Here is a 14,833-nt window from a genome sequence, read left to right on the forward strand (position 1 = left end):
CAGATGATGACTTTTTCTCTTCAGGTTAAAGATGATTTAATGTCAGTAAACAGATGCTGATTTTGGCTTAAATGTTGTTTACTGATAGTACTCTTAATTTAAAAAATGTGTTTTGGTGCAAAGTCAGTTAAACATCACAAATCATTAAACCAGGTGGTTGCTAATAAACACATCCTCAGCATTTTGACTTTATGGCTTTATGGCTCAGTCAGCTTTGCTTTCTCTGACATCCACACTGTTGGGTATTTTTATAACTGTACCTTTTTGAGGCCTAAAAGATGCCCATTTTGTGTTATTAACACAAAATGAATCTCTGTTTTTGCCAACTGTTGCTGTTCATGAAAGGTTGAGCAAGGATGTTGATTGTGGGTTTCCAACTGAAAACTGTACCTCTGTAACGTGAGAAGGCTCACCTTCTCCCCTATCCTTTTGCTGAATAAAGCCCCTGGGAAACTGAGGAGATTTGGGAGTGATGGGGGAAAAGCCTCGGAGGAGGTTTTTCCCTGCGTTAACTCTCCATTATTTTGGGGACTCAGGGTAAAATGTCTCCCTTATTTTCATATGTGTTATTTCAGGTTCCAGGGTTATGGAGATTAAATATTACCCCACATGTAATTACTTAACATTATTTTGGAGAATGCGGGGATGCAGAGCTGGTGACCTGAAGGCTTTCCCCAGGAACAGAGGGGGGCTGGTTAGCTCCATGGAGGGGTTTCTGCGCCCAGCTCTCACATGACGATTCATGGACATTACAAATAATCTCTCTCTCTCTGTCTGTCGTCCTTTAAGGTAATATGGGATAAAATCTAATTACCTATCACACACCCTTAAAGGTGTGGAACACTTGTTTATTCAATACATTGGCAGTGGTCACTAGTAGGAATGAATGCCTTGGAAGTTGTACTCTGGAGAAAAAAAAAAGCACAGATATGTCTGTTTCAGGAACTTGAAGTGAGTCACATCAAAGCTGAGCTTCAGATGACCAGATTTGGAGTTGTTTCCTGATATTTGTACATCTCTCCTCTGATTGGCCAACAGCAACACGACTCAACCACTGACTCTGTTTGCTGTGAAACGTTGATTTTTTATCTACACAAATCACACAAACCAGAGGAGTTCTGCTGTGTGGTGTTGCTAATGCTAACGGTTAGCTTCTACTACCCAAGACATTCTCTGATGTTTCCTGAATGCCTAATCAACAAAAGTTGTAAGTCAAGATGGGTGAGTCTGTGAATGTTACGTCACAGTGTGACGTAGACCCGTTAGAATTTTCTAATCCTAGATTTTCACCGTCTGTTTTCAGAAGCTAATGAATAAGTTAGGTGTAGGAGACTATTTTCATGTTCAGCCTGCATTAAAATCTCAGAGTGACCAATAATAAGACATAGTAAAGTTTTTTTTTCAGTGAACAACACCTTTAATTAAAGCATTTCCTGTCTAGCGCTTGCATCCAAACTGGAACGCGCTGAAAAAGTCTACTTGTTATAAAAAGGTAATGCTACAGATGAAACTAAAGGAATCAGAACATGGTGCAAAAGTTCTTTCATGTCAGTAATTCTACTTAAAGTGCATGTCAAGTGTGCCTCAGAGTCTTACCCCACCCACGTATCAATTTTGAAAACTGCAACATTAGTAGGCGTTGCCTGGAGGACCGAGAGGGCGGAGCCGTGGCAGTGACGAAGAGACGGCTAACTAGACGAAGCTAGCTCCCTTCACTCTGAGCAGTCATTAGAAGTGGAGGTCGTTTCTCCCCCTCCTTACCCAGACACTCGAGAAGAAAGGGACCAAGTCTATTTGGAGGAGACAACCGGACATGAGCCTTATTGTTTTGAGCTTGTGAGTTGCCTGAAATTACTGGAACCGACCCAACAGACCCATCTCTGAACGTAAGTAGCCGTTAGCCATAGCATTGGATTAGCTGCAGGGTTTGTCTCCATGGCCCTAAAAAGCTAGTATTCAGCATGTTTTAGAGATTTATCTGCATCAACACACCTGGTTTTAATCAGCAACAAACAGCTGAGCTGCTTAACAGCTTATCTAACCTGTTAAAGCAGGAAAATCCACTGAAACGTGCTGGATAGCAGCTCTCCAGGAGATCTGGGCTCAAGCTAGTCTGCTGCATAAAGTTATGAAAATATACCATGAGAAAATTATTCTGTAATGTGTTCAGCCCATTAAAACTGCCCTGATTTCATTATTTATTTACTGATACTAGCTGCTCTTGGTTGCAGGTGATCCTCTGGTGTCTGCAGCTGGTCTCCTGCTGATGTCGTCGGGATCAGGAACTTCCAGAAGAGTGTGCCTTTCAATGACTCTTTCCCCCTTATTTGTTATATTAATTAAATAAATCTCAATTTATATATTTCCTGTTTTTGTTCATGTCCATAAATACTTAAACATGCTTGAAATTAAAACGAGCTTTTAACAGTGAGGTGCTAGTTTAGTTCATCACAATAGAGCTAGTTAAACATGCGACAATGTGATAATTCAATTAATGTAATTTATAAATATCCATTAAAATATCAAAACTGGAATCAAAATGAGATATTTGGCAGCACAAAAAACTTGTCAAACACAATATTTATTATAATAATTGTAGGCAGACAGGAGACAGAGCTGATGGAGGTTCTCAGTCATCGAAGGATGGCTGAAGGCTTTCCAGGAACAGGAGATGTGGTGTTGTCTCTTCTCTCTCTATTCTGCCAGATGAGCTGATAGGTTACAGGTGTGTGAGGACATCCTCATGCTGTCATAACCAGATGACAGGAGTTATCAGGTGATCAGCCAGGCTAATGATGAGATGCAGAAAGAAAACAAATCATGCAGAAAGAAAACAAATCCAGGACAGTGTACAGTAATAAAAATAATATGTGGTGTTGCTTACCTTATGTGCTCTTATAGAGTTATTAACGTGTGCCTGCCTCATGGTGTAGAGTCCATATTTTGCTGAGTGTCCTGCAGTAATGCAGGTTATTAGTTAATTTACTTTTGATAGCAAAAACAAAATATTTAATTTAAAAGTTATTTACCAGGTGAATCAGCTCACACGTCACCACCTGGTGGTGACCACCAAGTGTCACAGGGCCAGAATCAGTAGCCTCCTTCATGATGTAATCACATACTTATTTAATTGTTAATATCTTAAAAATTCAGAAATGTTTTAATTTTTTTTTTTACCTTGAACAGTTCACTGAGCTTGCACTGTCACTGAGGTGGAAGCTGGAATCAACAGCAGACACCTCACACCGTGGTCTTTTCAGGAGGTGTGGATGCTCTGGGACCTTCTGGAAGATGAATTTCTGTCATGGTCCCTGTGTCACAAGACACTGAGGCTGTGAGCTCTATAAAAACAAAGAAGCAGCACATTTATAAATGTTTAAAAGAGCATAAAATCACTTGTAACAATCTGTAAAACAAATTAAAACTAGAAGGTAATAAAATGTTTACATAGAAGATTATTAAAAATAATTCACCTTTGCTACGGGTAACACCACGTCAGCCTGGACAAGTGCATTCTTGCAGATTACTAAATCAGTCTGACAGCCAGTGTCTTGGGTAGATTTAGCCTGAAAAAAATAGAAGCACATTGATGTTTATAAAGTCAGATAAAATACAAAAGAAACTGTCCCATATAGGCGCTTTATAACATTCCTAGTGTGTGATGTTATTATAAAGTAAAAGTCAGTCACATATGATGTGGAGACCCTGAAATGCGACCTCCTGAACAGAATTCCTCACGGAACCGGGTCACGCTGTGCTAGATTTGACGCTGTAATGCTGTCTGTCAACTAGTGCTGCGTCAGTTTAGAGTCACTGTTGCTGAATTACCGACTGACACAAAAACAACCCGAATTTTCTCTGAGCCTGACAGTCATGTGGACCGTTTTGTCGGCCAGGGCTTCGAGATATGTTCCGATTCGCCGCTGATTCTAACCTTACATCCCGTTCCACATTTTGTGAACTTGACAAAATAGCCCGAAGGCAGTGCAGATTGATATTAGCTAAATGGAGTGAACCACGTCTCTCAAACTTTGCATTTAGGTAGGAAATTGTCTTTAGAAGATGTTAAAACTTTTATTTAGCTTACTCACCTCAGACTGTAGCCCGTCATGGTGGGGGAGCAGAGTCGGTGGGCTGCATCTAAATCGCAGAAGAGCCACGGTGGGCACAGCCTCCCTCTTGGAACGGAGACGTGCAGAATCGCGGGTAAAATGCTGGTTGCAAACTACAGCACCAGGCGGGAGCTGAATCTTTTCCAGACACGCAACCACTGGCGCCTAATTTCTAAGTCCAGCGGAAAGGAGTGCAACCCGACAGAGCTCCGCAACCATACTACACTACACCATCTCACCATGCTAACACGATATGGAGCACTAAACCCGAACTACTTTCCTAATTACACTAACAGCCAAACAGTAACTAAACTACAATATCCAACAGCCAAGCTAACACTAAATAAGTATGTATAACACTAAAAGCTATGCTAAAGACTAGGATATGCTAATGCTATATGCTAATGCTGAACTACGGCTAGCCTCCTACACTCTCATGCAAATCCAACTCCCAACTCGCCACAAGGCGTGGCCGAGACTCCCGATGCTTTTATAACGTTGACACAGAGCTGCTACGTAGTACTCTACTGGATTACGTAGTATCTTACTCTTTAGCCATTGGCTAAAATTTATTCAAAATGAGTCAAATTCTATGTTTTAAGCTGAAGGTGGAGCTATACTGTGGTATTTAGGCAGAATTTTTAATTTTTTAAGAAAATGCACCAAAATGCTAAAATAATGAATACACACATTTAAAACACTATTAGACACTCATTTATACAGTTCATCAGCAAAAAAAAGTTAATTTAGACGTTACTTGCTCTTTAAAGGGTTAACTAAAATATAAGATACTCATTCAATGCAAAGCCAGAGTGCTTTATGTTGACTTGGCGTAAAATAAGATTTTAAGTCTTAATTTTCTTATTATTGTTTCTTAGGGAAAGGTGTTCTCTTTAATTGTTCCAGCATTTTACTTTGAGTGAGAAACGCTGCGGCCACCTTCTCTGGAGGGAATCAAGATAACACAGTTTGGAGTCAATAGCAATTAAAAGATGTGTTCCATGGGAGACGTTTATAAAATTACCCATGGAGTTCATTTACAAAAACATATTCCCATGTTTCCTTAACTCAGCTTTACATGTGGAGTCTCGTGAGTTGTTGGGAAGCGGGACAGTGGAGCTCTTCTGTTGACTTATTTGCTTCAGCATGAGAAGTGAAACATATTTTAAAGATGAGTGTGCTTCTGCTGAGGCCCTGAAACCTATTTTATTTAGAACACATTAACAAATGTTGCCATCAATTTTCTAGCTGCTTAGCCTTGAATGTTTATGAGTAAACTCACTGTTAAAAAATATATCTCTGAGATGTGATCAGCTGTAAAAACAAATGTCTGTCACGCCCAACTTAAGCTCTATAGCTGCCTAATAGAGTAAACTGTGTCAGTACATTTTTTAGCTGTATGCTAACCATCAGTGTTGGAAAAGTTCAGTGTATGACAAACTAGTTCAAAATTCAAAGTTATTTATATATATATTAGGGTTGTCACGGTATGAAAATTTAACCTCACGGTTATTGTGACCAAAATTATCCCGGTTTTCGGTATTATCGCGGTATTTTTTAAACGGTGTTACATATGTTCAGAAAGCATTGATAGTCCTGTTCTACACAAACTGAAATAGTTTTGAAAAGGTTTAACAATGTTTATTAAACCTAAAATAACACAAAGTCTTAGCAAAAGTGCAACTTTTCACAAGTAAAGGAACAAATAGCTTATTTTTCTGGAACGTGTTACAGTAGTCAGTGCAGGTTTAAATTATACAAATCCAAACATTCAAAACATAAACAATATGTAAACAAATCAAAGAAACACCACTTGTTTTCTCATATACTTGTTTTCTTCATTATCAAAATGAAAATCTAAAACTCCAGTCCCACTTGACTTGAGCACTGTACAAGTCAACCTTAAAAAATATGTAGTTAAAATAAATAGCCACTTTAAACAAATTACTAAAATAACTACTACACTATGTAATCAAATCCAAATGTTCAAGTATAAATGGCATTGAATAAGTAAACAAATCAATGACAAGGAACTAATCGTATATTTCACTTCATCATCAACAAATAAGATGCTTCATCCAGCAACAGGGTGTCCGTGACACGGTTTAAATGCTGGCAGAGGACGCTGCGGCTGCAGTTTATAGTGACTCGTTGCATTCTCCCTCAACCAAAAGTCCTCACGTCATGTATTTAAGCTAAAATGCTAATGTTAACTTACCTTGCACTGGCTGTGGAGACGTGGGTGATGGTCACGCAGATGTGCCATTAGATTCGAAGTGTTGCTGCCTTTAGCAGACACTTGTTTCCTGCACGTTCTGCAAACGGGATAGCCGTCTTCTATTAACTGTCCCTCAGCGTTTTCAGAAATCCAAAATATGCCCATACTTCCGATTTAGTCTTCTTTGAGGGCTGATGGATGTCCTGGGCGCTGCCGTCTCCTCCTTCGGCCATTATTTCAGCTTCAAAGTTTTGGTGCCGTTGCAAACTAAAAAGTGCGTGTGCACGCCGCGGGAACTTCAGCTGAAGCGACGGTGGCTGGTAAGGGTCACCGCGCCGAAACCGCGGCCACGGTAAACCCACCGAGATAAATTAGTTTTTTAAAAACTGGACGGTTATTTTTATTGTCAACTTTTTTACCGGGGTTTACCGCTATACCGGTTACCGTGACAACCCTAATATATATACATAAGTATCTTTGATTTGATTGATTTGATTGACGTTGGATTGTTTTTGGATTATGACTTTGGACTCGTCTCTGAACCCCTGTATGCTTTGCCGTGTTTAGGAACCACTACCACATCCATTACCTTTGCCACTAGAACTCCGGATCTCCAGGACTTCGTCCCATCCTCCTCCATGGCTCCTGCCCTTGCCCTCTTCGCTTCCTCATCCACCTCAGTCTACTGGACCCCCGTCCTTACTCACCTCGGCTCGCTACCTTCCCCGCTGTTCGCGGACTTGAACCCTGGACTTATGCCTTCCGGCACCCTACTCGCTGGACTTACTAGTGCATCCTTAGTTCCCGTTTTCATAATAATAGACTTTATTTTTACTTACTCCGAGTTGTTGTGTTGATTCTGCATGTCATGGGTTAGACGCCTCCCGCAAGTCATGACAATCACTTCCTTTGTCGCTTTCAGTCACATTTCAGACTCCTCTTTTTCTGGACTTGAGGAGTTAGTTGTTTTTTTTTTGCCCCTTTTTTATTTAAACTCTTTTTGTGGGTTTTGCATAATTCTGGTTCTGATTTGGTTTATGACCGTTTGGTCCACTTAGGAGCAGTTACAGTTTTTTTTGATTGCTAAAACTCAAAAAGCAAAAATGAGGCACAATTTTCACAACCTCTACTTCTGTTCTCAATCGCTTGGCTCAATTTATCACTACTTAAGATGTCCTTATCTTATTAGAACTCTTATTTTCCTCCTTTACACTCTGATGTCAATTTCGCATTAGCTTGCTGTCAAAACACAGCACACAATTTTCAGGTTTACACACACTTTCCTCCTAAATTCTCAAAGCTTCAATCAACAACACACAAATATTCAAATCTCTAAACTTTCGGGTCTGGCGAGCAATTTGCAACCAGGGACTGCAGCATAAGTTTCCACAAGGCTACCCAGGTGTATGAGTGGTTTCAGGACCACCCATGGATTTCCATTTTATACCTTCCACCTTATTCCCCCTTCCTCAATCCCACTGAGGAGTTTTTCTCAGCCTGGAGGTGGAAGGTGTACGAAAGGAATCCACAGAGCCAGGTCCCACTGCTTCAAGCCATGGAGGATGCTTGTAGAGATGTGGCCTTTGAGGCCTGTCAGGGCTTCATGAGGCACTTGAGGCGGTACTTCCAGAGCTGTTTGGACCAGGAGAACATTGCCTGTGATGTTGATGAGGCCCTCTGGCCAGACAGAGACTGGAGGCATGATGCCCCATGATTATGCTTGAATGGGAGAGGGGGTGGGGGTTTACTGTAACTGTAAAAATAAAATGTTTTGTCTCAAAATTTGTGTGATGGCTAATGTTTGTCTCGGCGAAAAGTGAGCACTGTCATTCACTGTATAATTCCTTGTGTTCCATTTAGACACTTGTGTTTTCAGTTTTGCTCTTCAGTGTTCTTTCCATGCTTGGTAGTGTTCACCCAAAGGCTACTTGTGTTTAAGCCAGACCTGGGCATTTTACGGCCCGCGGGCCACATCCGGCCCTTTGGTTGACTTTGACCGGCCCGCGTGAGGTTAATTGGAAATTACAAAATAAATGTATTTTCTCATTTTACCTCATGCATGGGCTAAGGCTGCATTGCTTTTATTTTGAAGTTGTATTTTACGTGCACAATGACGCAATACGTATAGCAACAAGTGCCCGCGGTTGACATGGTGATTGTAGCCTGAGAAATGTCCGCTCATGCAAAAAAAAAAAAAAAAAAGAAAGATGCCGAATGCAGGATTTTCAACAAAAATTGGACTGCTAAGTATTTTTTTTACTGAAGTCGGAGGTAAAACCGTGTGTTTGGTTTGCGGGGAGGAGATTGCCGTGTTTAAGGACTACAATTTGAGTCGGCATTACGACAAGAAACACTCGGAAAAATACAAGAACTTGTCTGATGCTGAGAGGGCACGGACATCCGAAGCTTTGCTAGCAAAGTTGCAAAAGCAGCAAGGCTGTTTTACTAAGCTTCACACATCCAGGGATGCAGCAACCAGGACCAGCTTTGTGATATCCCACAAAATAGCTAAAAACAGAGAACCGTGACCAGGAGGATCGAGGACATTGCGGGGAACCTGGAGCTTCAGCTGCAACGTGAAGTGGCAAGTTTTGACTTTTTCTCATTAGACGGGAGCTGTGATGTCCGGGACACAGCCCAGCTGCTCGTATTTGTCCGGGGGATAACGGACTTCAAGCTCACAGAGGAGCGGGCAGCAATGCGGTCGATGAGAGGGACAACGACAGGGAGTGATCTTTTTACAGAGGTAAATGCGTGCACGGACACTCTGGGATTGAAATGGGAGAGACTGTCACAGCCGGGCGTACACTGTGCGACTTTTTCACTTTTTTGAGCCGATTTTCCAGTCGTGCGAGAAGCCACGACATCGGGGCGAGTTTTGCGCCGAGCGGTCGTGTAGTGTACAGGGGGTTACGAGAGGCGATTAACACCACGTGACCAGCCGCCGATCAGCAGTCGTGAGGTCGCACTCTGGTGTGTTTAATGTTTTGCTCGTCCCTCGTGAGGGTATCGCACTGTTGAAGCGGCGCTGCGAGCAGCTGCGACCCAAAAAGTATCAGAACCACTCACGGCGCATGCGCGCGCAATCCTGCATCAACGCTTGTCGCTCGCTATTTCCCTAATAACACACGCTGTTCGTTTTTGTTTCTACACGTTTTTTTTACTCACAAAGATTGTCAAGAAAGCGTGTTTGTCGTGTTCAGGTCAAATTAAACTGATCACAAAACACAGATTCACTTTCTTTATTTCGTTTTCCTCATCCAACCCCCATAAATCCCTGTGTGTCCTCCAGCAGCACTCCCGAAGGACAACAGGCAAAACAAGACAAAAAACTGACGTGTTGAGTAAAAACTGCTATTTTTAGCACATTTTTAGGGCCGACGTGTTGCTACCAGACGTACAGTGTGAGCAGTCAGGTCGCATCCGAGAACTGGGTCGTGCAGTGTGAGCACATGACTCGTGAGATCTGCCCTGCAAGGAAGTCGTACAGTTTGAGCTGAAGCTGAGTGCTACAAGTGAAAAAGTCGCACAGTGTACGTCCGGCTTTACAGGGAAAAATGTCGACTTTTGAAACGCATGCAAGATAAAGTGACAGAAATCGATGCAGATCAAAAATAGGTGTTTTTGCATTGTATTATACACCAACATGTGTTGTGCAAGTCAGTGCTAAAAATCAACCGTGTTACTGATGTTGTTACTAAAATAATAAACTTCATCAGGGCGCGGGCGATGAATCACAGACAGTTTGTGGCTCTTTTGGAGGACTCCACACAGCTGTCAGATGGCTCAGCCTGGGGAAAGTGCTGAAGAGGGTTTGGGACTCGAAAGCAGAGATTCAGGATCTCTGCTGGATTTCTACTCTTCTCTTAAGGAGGATTTTCCAAACCTGAGGAGACATGCTCAGAAGATGTTGGTTCTCTTCAGCTCTACCTACATTTGTGAACAAACATTTTCAATGATGAAGTTTACAAAATCCAGGTAAAGATCCTCTCTCACTGATGATCATTTGTCAGCTGTGCTTCGCTTCTCCACCTCAGACATTCAACCTGACTTTGATGCACTCGTTAAAGCCCAGCAGAGACTAGATTTCTCTCACTGAATAAGAAAAAAATTGCTTAAAAACACAAAATAAGGTGTTTGGACCACAAATGTAGGCAACTAGCAGTGAACTGGGACACTTTTTTTAAACCTCTTTCTCAAGATCACAGTTCAGTGATTTTATTTTACAGACAATACTGTGTGTCTGTAGAATGCTAAGAACCTCTTTCCAACAATATTTGAAACTCAGAATGTGTTTTGGAGTGAATGTGACTGAAACTGTTAACTAATAGAAGTCACAAATGTTTAACAAAAACCAAATGTGCACACTTTGTTTACCATTGCCTTGGGGAATTTGAATAAATCACATTTTTGTAAGCCAACCTCACTTTTTCCTTTTTGCTCATTTATAACATATAGTCTACTCTTACCAGCTTGAAGAAACAATGGTATTTACTGCTTTTTATAAAGAAATACCATTAATATTATGCATAATTGACTTCAGCCTTTTGGTCTGCGGCCCTCCACAATATTTTCTATTTCTCATGTGGCCCCATGGAAAAAATAATTGCCCACCCCTGGTTTAAGCTATGGTATGTGTGTGACATGTGAAAATGTGGCTGTGTTTACCAAATGAAAACACGTGTTCCATTTTGGGAATGTGTTACGATATGTGATGGCAGGGTTTTGTTGCAAAGAGAAGCCACGGTTTAGGAATTTGTGTGTCATGCAGGGGCGGATTAAGGACTGAAGAACATCCGGGGCTTAACACACGCACGCACGCGCACACGCGCACACGCACGCGCGCGCACACACGCACGTGACACGCACTAGTCAACATCATATATGTCTTGTACTACATAATTTTTAATCTGAAGCTACATATTAAGCATTTTCAGTGCAGAGTATTGTTCCTGTTAGTGTTTAGTGTGAGATGATAGTAAATATTACCTTTCTTTCTCCAACAACTTTACCTGATAAGCTAACTTTAGGCAAACCAGCAGCACAACAAATATTTTCAAATAAGACTCACAAACCTGAGTCAGCACCAGTCTCATCAAAGCTGGGGTTCTGTCGCCGTACTTTTGGTCTAAAAAACGTCCTTATGTCCATCCTCACTCATGCATTTCAGGCAGAGAGTGTAGAAGAAACCGGCTGCTGAAGGGCTTCTTCTTCAGTGGTGGAGGCTCAGGCAGGCTGTATTCAAACTACTGCCAGCTGCTCCCTCTCTGTTGGACTTTGGTACTGCATGTTAGTCTAATGAGCTTTGAAAGAAACAGACGTACTGCATGTTACTTCCGCGATTTAGATCCGGGGCTTCCTATGAAACATCCGGGGCTTCAGCCCAAGTAGCCGGGCCTAACGCCGCCCCTGGTGTCATGTTTGGGGGTTTGTGTGTGCAGTTTTGAAAGAAACGTACAGCTTTGAAAAACGTGTTTTAGCAATCGAAAAAAACTGTAAACTCAAACATATCTCAGTGAAGTCCAAGCTGGCTTCACAGGCACCATTCATCTACAGTCTGGATGTGGTGGGAACGTGGGATCAACACCTCCTCCTCTGACTACAGCTGGAGAGGAGCACTGGGCTCACCCACTGCTCCTTCAGAATGATACATCCTTTCACTGCAGCCGCCAAGTCTCCAGTATAGCACAGAGTCATTAGACGAAAGAAAGAAAGAAAGAAAGAAAGAAAGAAAGAAAGAAAGAAAGAAAGAAAGAAAGAAAGAAGTCCTATAATTGCTTTTGTCACAAACTGCAGTGTTGGAACAAAATATCATAAATATTAAAATGCTACAAATAGTATTAAAATTTACTTTACATATATTTTAGGTAAATTTGTCACAACTTCATGTAAGGCATCAGTTTCTTGGGAAAATGAGGATACGGTCATATTTGCTCTGGCGTTTTGGGAAAAGCAAAGTCCTGCTGGCAGAGAAGCTGACAGACCACTCAGCTGAAGTGAGAGAACAATAGGTGGTAACTGACCTCAGTGAGCACAGCAGCTTCATCCCAGCAAGTTTCTCTATAAAATAGCACCTGGTATGTATTTGTGCTGGCTTTATGTATGTGAGCTGTAGCACACTGTGGGCTTACATATGAAGACATTCATCATTGGAACATTAATAACATTTGTGGTGATGATAATTAGCTTCACTGCTTATAGATTTGATTTGCACCATGCACCAAGCATTTAACATGTTGGAGCAGCTGTGCACTGATTCAGTGATTTATTTTATATTTCTACAGACAATAAATCATCAGATGAAACATCTGCAGACAGGACCATACCAGATGATGTCTGCACCTTGTAGAGTATTTAAAGAATGGATGACTAGTTCCAGATGCAGAAATTAAAACCCCTTCTCCAAGTGTGTAATGGTGCCGCCCTAAAGAACCCAAAGCTACATTAAATTCAATGTGCAAAAAGAAAATATGTCCCACGTAAACAAGATGAACCACTGCTGTTGATGTAAAGTGCAGAAATGTGAGTTTACTTTTATAAATGGAAAGCAAAACAAGCAAAGCTCAAACTCCCTAATAAGTGTGAGTCAGCAGAAAAACAGAACTCCCAATAGAAAACTTGAATATGTGAGATTTAACTCAAGATAAGGTTCTGACTTATTTATTCCCATCTGATTTCCTGCCTGCATACACACATCAATTTACAATATTCATCATAATAGCACACTACCTGCTAAACAGGTCTGAGATCAGCAAAGACTGGTGTAGGCTGCATGCTTCTTCATAGAGGAGCAAACAGAATAGTTTTGATCTGGGTTTGTTATATAAACAGTGGCGGTTTTACGATTAGGCATAGGTCGGCAGCCACCTGGGGCCCCCTCGCCCTGACCGGCGGCACCCCTCTGTTAATCACACAATGGACTGTTCCTTTAAGATGCTGATGCACAAACAGGAAGCAATTGGTAGTCACTCCACTCCAATCCAGTTGGTGGCAGTAATGCACCAAATTGTTGTTTGCCAAGTGCCATAAGACCACAACTAAAAAGAAGAAGTAGAAGAGAGGTGGGAGCGTTCGTAACAAACTCGAAGCGGTAGTCAAAACATTAAGCATGAACTAGAGTTATCTGTCACGAGTTGGTTCAGGAGAAAGTTAGGACCCAAGATGCAGAGAACCAGATGGACGAGGCAGGGGTGGATGATGAAATAAAATCCTTTATTTTTAGGGATAATCCAAAAAGGCCGGGAGCCAAAAACCAAAAAGACTAACTCAAAGATCCAAAAACACTAGAAGCTAGAGACACTAGAAACACTGGAGAGCAATGAGACGAGTGTGACAGAAACACAATGAACTGACAAAGACACTGAGACACAGACAGGGTTAAATACACAGGGGAGGATGAGAGGGAGATGGGCTGCAGGTGTGTGGGGAGAGAGAGACCAGGTGAACTCAATTACTATTTAGGGTGGAAACAAACATGACCTAAGAATAAAAACTAAAGACAAAAAGAGCAGGAACATAACTAATAATCTATGGAGGGGGAAAAAAACCTCAAACACCGATGGGAAAACACACTAGAGAGACTAAATAATATGAACAGCTGTAGCTAAAGGAAAATGACCTGAGAGAAAAACCTAAAGACCAGAAGGGCAGCAAACATAACTAATTTTCTAAGGGGGGAGCTGAAACTAGAGGAAAAACACTACAGAAAGAAAACTACAGGGGTGTGACTAAAAGGGGGCCACGGGAGCACAGGACCTGGAGGGGGGAACCTAGAGGGAAACCTAGAGGGCTGAAGATCTGGGGGCAAATGGGGAACACCAGGAGACACAAGAGGAAGATGCAGACAAGGACACATGAGGGCGCTAGGAGACACAAAAGGAGAACCTAGAGAGGGATGGAGAACATAAGGAGAAAAATGAGGGGAGACGCAGACTCAGACCATGACATTATCCTAGTTGCTCCAATAAGAGAAAGAAGCAGCTAGCTTCAAAAAAGCTTTTATCTTCACTTCCAAAAGGGACATCGTTTTTCTATGTAAACATCAAAAAGAAGCAGAAAGGAAAGACGATGGGAAATGTTTAAAGGGAGGAAAACACAGACCAAAATGGAAAATTTAAAAAATATAAAAAGAAAGGCAAAAGCACAGGAGCACTGACAGGAAGAAGAAAGCAGAGCAAATATTGAAGGGAAAATAACTCATGTCAGAAGAGGGGAGAGTTTCGCTAATCCAGTTAAAGGTAAGATTGTCAAAAATTTTGTGAAAGGTTCCCCATCTCTGTGTTCGCCTTGGGCCCCCACATTGCTAAATCCGCCACTGCATATAAATAAAAGATTACTTCCTCCGGGCAACTTCCTGGCCCTCTAAGCATTCAATTAATTGTGTTTGTTTTGCACTTCAGTAACCTCAAACCTTCTGCAGTTTGAGAGTGTTTTAAAGAAGCCATCTCCTTCCCTTGGCTACAACATGCTGACTGAGCCCAAGTATTTTTAAAATAGCTTTGAA

General features: G+C 41.6%; 1 protein-coding gene and 1 long non-coding RNA gene across 5 annotated transcripts in view; both read right to left on the reverse strand.

Moving 5' to 3' along the window:
* Window positions 1–14,833, reverse strand: part of LOC107391254 (metabotropic glutamate receptor 4) — a 270,494-nt gene that overhangs the window by 101,842 nt on the left and 153,819 nt on the right. The window lies entirely within an intron of this gene.
* On the reverse strand, window positions 1,880–5,022 carry LOC139063340 (uncharacterized). 2 transcript variants are annotated; one of them, XR_011516715.1, is made up of 4 exons: window positions 3,474–4,996; window positions 3,178–3,341; window positions 2,885–3,101; window positions 1,880–2,789 (listed from the first exon to the last, which is right to left on the reverse strand). It is a non-coding gene; the product is annotated as an uncharacterized lncRNA (long non-coding RNA). The 2 variants fall into 2 exon arrangements; XR_011516714.1 differs by lacking the exon at window positions 1,880–2,789 and having other exon boundaries at window positions 2,966–3,101; window positions 3,474–3,566; window positions 4,092–5,022.

This window comes from Nothobranchius furzeri, chromosome 15, assembly GCF_043380555.1.
Source record: "Nothobranchius furzeri strain GRZ-AD chromosome 15, NfurGRZ-RIMD1, whole genome shotgun sequence".
NCBI classification, from domain to species: Eukaryota; Metazoa; Chordata; class Actinopteri; order Cyprinodontiformes; family Nothobranchiidae; genus Nothobranchius; species Nothobranchius furzeri.